The sequence below is a fragment of the Serinus canaria genome, chromosome 11 (assembly GCF_022539315.1).
Source record: "Serinus canaria isolate serCan28SL12 chromosome 11, serCan2020, whole genome shotgun sequence".
NCBI lineage: Eukaryota > Metazoa > Chordata > Aves > Passeriformes > Fringillidae > Serinus > Serinus canaria.
This window is the reverse complement of record NC_066325.1, coordinates 12495354-12500873: the sequence shown is the minus strand read 5'-3', so window position 1 is coordinate 12500873 and position 5520 is coordinate 12495354.

Below are 5520 nucleotides of genomic sequence, written 5' to 3'. Positions count from 1 at the left end.
ACTCTTGTTGACAGGACATGCAGGGCAGTGAATCCCTCCTTTCTTCCAATGCTTCAGAGGTGGTTTTGATTTTCGGATGCGTGATTGTGTTCCGAGGCTGTCAGGCTGTGTTTAATTATTTAATTAGTCATGCAAATTTCGCTGGCATTTTTGTGCATCCAAGTTGTTACTCTAGCAATTAAAAGGCTGCTTTGATGAGCTCCTGTCACGGTGCGTGGTGCAGCAGAGCCTGCTCAGCAAGGTTTGGATGGGGTGGGCGGTGCAGTGATGAAGGAGATTTGCTTTCTGTCTCATTGAAGGACCATCAGGGCTACAGAGAGGAGAGGTCTGCTCCTGGCAGTGGAAGACAGGTGATCTCCAGACCTTGGGAAGCTGAAGATACCAAGCAATAGCTAGTCTTTGTTGGAGTGAAATGTAGGCCTGGGGCACTGCATGAACTCACCACTTCAGTGTTGTTGATGGCAGTAAAAGTCCCCTGGAGTCCCTCACAGGATGCATCATCAACCACACAACTAGGCAGAAACCTCCCAGTTTCCCCTCTCAGCCTCACAGGGAATCAACAGTAGGAAATTTTTGATGGGCAATGAGCTTCTCTGAAAGAGAAATATCCAGTGCCATATTCAGTGTTGCCTTCAAACCAAATTGTACATATCTCCTTGTGTAAATTGGACAAAAACTGCCCAAGGTAACTGCAAGAGTGAGTCCTCAGGCTTGTATGATGGGGGCAATTATTTTCTTGAGAGTATGTGTATGACATGTGCTGAGCTAAGAAGCAGCATCTGTAGGTTCCTCCTCTGCCAGAGGAACTGGTGGTGAGCAGGATGGTTTCCAGTGGCCCGTGTGAGCACTGTGGGAAGGGAGGTGGGAATAGTGTCAGTGTGTGGGAGTGGCTCATTTTATGGAGTGTGACTTCTGTAGAGGAGTCCAAGTTTTATGACCCTACAAAGCCTTGAGGGTAAAAGCATATTTTGCTTTGTTCTGGAATGGCAGGAGAAATCCTTGGGACAGAGAGTGCTTGAAGGGCACAGCCTGGTGTCATGCTGGGAACTTTCATTCAAACCAGCATTGGTGGGCTTGAAGTGAGCTCAAAAGCTTTGATTGTTGGTTCTTTGGAAATCCATTTATCCTGCCAATCACCCTCCTAAAATTAGGTTTCATTTCTCAGCCCTTAATTCTTTTACTTTGTCAAACATTGTTTGATGGGGAATCAATCTTAGTGTTTTTGCTATTGCTTTCTCAAGGAGGCCTCCCCTTTCTCCAACTTATTCCATTAATATTATTGCACTGGAAAGTAGGATCCTGAATTAAAGTTTCTATTATTTCCCCATCTCCCTGCTGCATTCTCTGTACTTTTGATCAATGTTCAAGTTGCTTTGACTCTATAAATTCATTGCCCTACATTTTCTCTTGCAGCCTCTAAGCTGCAGCTGTATTTTCTTGCAGGTCTCCTAAATCCACATCTCCTTAGTGCTGTCGTCCTCCAGCCTCTCTTGTCTCTGACTCTTTTAGATCACTGTAAGGATGTAAAAGCTGCTTTAGGACCTCATTGCTCAGCACTGTAATTAACGCTGCATTTCAGCCCTGTCAGTGCTGGGGGCAAGCTGGGGACAGGCTTCATGTTGGAGGTGGTGAGGAGTTCTCCACTGGAGAGGCAGTAACTTCATACTGTCCCAACCAGGCATGGTCACCAGTGGCTTGGCACCAAGGCTGGTGTGTCTCTGTGGGGGCCTGGCCTGTTGTGCCAAGCCCTAAATGTGGACAGTGGTGGGGGGCTGGAGGGAGCTGGAGAGGCAGCTCTGCTGACGTGGAGCTGGCATGGATGCTTCAGCATGTGAGCAGCCACTTCATGCCTCTGCCAGGGAGGAGCTTGATTACTCTCACTGAGAATGAGACTTCCTTCCTCCTGGAAATCCTGCCTGGGAAAGCAGAAGAATAAGTTACATGAATCTGCTGGGAAAATTCACAGAGTAGGAAAATACTGTTTGTGCCTGTTGGAGCTAAACCATTCAGGGGCCCAGTGGTGGGCACTGGAATGGGCTTGGCAGGATGGGCTCTGTCCCATAAGCTGCAGCCCTGGATGAGCAGAGCTCTGCAGTGCAGGGCTGGGAGGGGAAGCTCCCCAAAGGCAGCATTGATCTAGACCAACCTCTGCCTTTTGGGGCAGGGAAGTAGAAAAGGTGCACTGGGGGGAGAATGGGTTGTCATATTAATATAGCAAATGGCTTGTGTAAGCTGGCTTGCAGAGGAAAGAGGGTGTTGGCTGGCAGCACATGAGCTTGGCTTTTCTCCTCTCCCAAGCAGCCAGAGGGTGGGTGCTCATGCACTGCAGCTCAATGGCAGCAGGTCAGTGATGTGAAGTGGCTTTGTCTCCATCTTCTCTCATCATCCCACACTCCAAACCTCCTACTGTCCCTGCAATGGATGCTCCAGCAGCACCCAGGGCTGCTCTGGCTATCCTGCAGCCCTCAAGGAGGGGATGTTGTCGCCCAGAAGCCTGGGAGCACCACAGGGCTCCCAGCACAAGGGGCAATATGCTGCAATGGAATAACATTTTATGCAATTAATAAAGAGCAAAAGCTCCTCTGTTTGTTACATGAGGCCAGGCACCAGATCACTTAGTAACTGAGCAGAGACCAAGCACAAGAGGAGAGGGAAAAGGAATAATTCAGTGATAGTTTCGCAGTAAATTCTTATTTACTTATGTTTATGGCTGGTTCCCACCTCAGCACGTGAGTCAGGGTGGGATATGCACTGTGTGCTGTGTTTGGCAGAGGACCAGGACCCAGTCCCAGCACAGGGCTCTCCTGCACACTCTGGCAGCTAAATGAACATTAAAGAAAGGGGAACTTTGGGAAAGTCCTGGAGGGAGAAGGTATTTATGCAGCTCAGTGAACCACTGAAGGCTGCATGGATGGAAAACCAGGACAGAGGAAAACACTGACATCAGAGTCAAGAAGACACCTACTTCTGTACCAACCTGCTCAGCCCTGACTGTATTAAAAACCATTTTCTTCCCATCTGCCTCAGAGCTAAACCCCCAGCCTCGAGGACACAACATGTCCCGCTTTCCTGCGGCTGAGGGTGGGACCTGGTCTCTCAGGGTGATGTGCGGGACCCTTTTCCTCCCATGCTGGATGCAGAGGGCACATCTCCCATGAGGACCTTCCCCCAGCTCAGCACTGGGCAGCGCTCGAGGGGAGCTCAGGTTTCAGCCCCTTGGTTTGCTGATCAAGGCGTCGCTTTTGGCTGCTGCCACTTCCCGGAGCTCATTGTTTGGCCACGCTTCCTTCCTCCCGGTCCAGAACCGCTGAGGGAGCGGGACCCCCTGGCTGGGGAATGAAGGATCGTGCTCCCAAGTGCCACTTCACCCCCATTTTCAGCACATCCCCTTCCTCATCCTGCCACAGCAGCCATTTCCAAGGAGAAGTAAGGCTGCAGAGGAGGGGAGAGGTGCTCCCTCCCTGCCTCTCCTCTTCCAACCCTTAGATCCACTGGGCACTCAAAATCCACCACCACCTTCTGAAACTAATCCTAAAATGACAAACGAAGTTGTGGCAGCATCTGGGAGAAGCCTGCTAGGATGCCCTGACCAAAGTGTCTCACCTTAACAGCTCCCTAGTTTTAGGCTCTGATTTTGTAGGAATGGATGTTTAGGAGAAAATGTTCTTCAAAGGCTTTTGTGTCTTATGGAAATGGAGAGATAAACAGAAATTACTTGAAATGTGCTGCATGAATGATGGATGAAATCTGGCTTGGTCCAGCTGGTAGAGGTTTTATGCAGAACACAGTCTAGCTCATTGTTGGGCACCTAAGCTTTGCTTAACCTCAGATTTACAGAAACTAATTTTTAGTCCCATTAAAATGTGTCCTGACAGTCATGGAGTCCCATCTGCAAAAGGAATTGTACCTTTCCCAAGGCCAAACAGATCTCATTTGTGCTTCATTTGTTCAGTCCATTTATCCTCCCTCTTTGTGTTGCTTCCTTTCAGCCCTCTTTGAATAAACCAGAGCTGAATTATATCCTGGAAAGAATGCAATTGGTCAGTGGAAATGAGGAGCAGAAGTGGTTTATTTGGATAAACATTCATTCCTAGAGGCTTTTGGAGGTCGCAGAGCTTCCAGGGAAGCACATGGCCTTGTGGGGAACGGGGTGAAGGCTGGATCTGAGCAAGGCTTGGGGTAACCCCTCCATCCAGGACAGAGCTGCATCTCTTGGAGGCCCATTTTATCCCATAAGGTGCCTGTTCTGACCACATTTCCTGTGTCATTTCCAAACCTATCTTCAGCAAAGCCCTCCTAACTCAGCTGCTCACAGCAAGTGCCTGGGCTCTGGCAGGGCTGGCAAACTGCTTGGCCATAGCTCAGCGTGGCTGTCCCTGCTGCAGAGGTGCCAGTGTGTGTGCTGTGTGGCGCAGGGATACTCAGGGAGGTTCAGCTCCTCCTGCTGTCACTCACCTGGCAAAAAATGCTTCACTAATCAAGGCTGACTCATGGCCTTCTGGTTTATTTTTTTCTAAAAAAACCCAAAAAATCTACTTTTGTTCATCTCACCTTGGGTTTCTTTTTCTGTTTTTTCTCACCTACTCCTCCCTCTCCTCCAGCTGCACTGCAGTTTCACTAAAGTAGCCCAGCTGGCCTTTCCAGACTGCCAGAAAGCCCTTTTCATAAAATAAGGGGAGAGATTTTATTGTATGTCCATTCTAAAAATAAAACAGTTCAGTATTTCTTGAGCATCTTCCAGCTGCTGATTTCAAAGATCCTTGAAATTCTCAATTAGTGAAGCATCCCAGCTCCCTCGGGGAGGAAGCCCTGGCTATTGTTATTGGTGCACCCTGTGAAGGAAGGACTGTTGCTTGTTCTGGGCTTTGCTCAGTCCCTGAAACTGTGAGCTCGTGCATGACAAGTGGGAATATGAGGGGATTTGAGCCCTGGCTTGCTGTCTGCCAGATCCCAGCAGAAGCAAAAACTCTATTTCTTGCTCTAAATTAGGAGATATGGTGCCATGCAGTCCCTGTCTGTGTTCTGCTTCCATCTTGTATCCCAGTTGCAAGAGGTAAAATCACCTTCTTCCTTTCATTTTTGTACAGCGCTGTGTGCAGCCAGGACTTAGTCCAAACTCCCCCCGAACCAGAACATGTTAAAAGTGTGGGGTTTTCCCCAGAACAGGCTATGTTTCAGTGGAAGAGGGAATGGCTGCCATGTCAGGTTTGACAGAACAATAATCCAGCAGCCCAGCGTGCAGGGTGGTGCAGACACACAGACCCACCTCAGGCTGCCCAGCTGTCCTCACAGCGGCACATCCCCGCACAAACAGGAGGAAAATTTCAGCATCTGTGTGAAAGCCTCCAGCACAACCCCACGTACTGAGCAAGCTTTCAAGGGCTTATTTTTTTTGCATGAAGCATCCTTGAAATATAATGTTCCTCATGTTAGATGCTTTTTAAAAGCTTTTTTGCTTGTTGAAGGAGCGGGGCAGGAGCAGCAGCTGGGCTCAGCCCGCGGCACAGCGCTCCCAGCCCG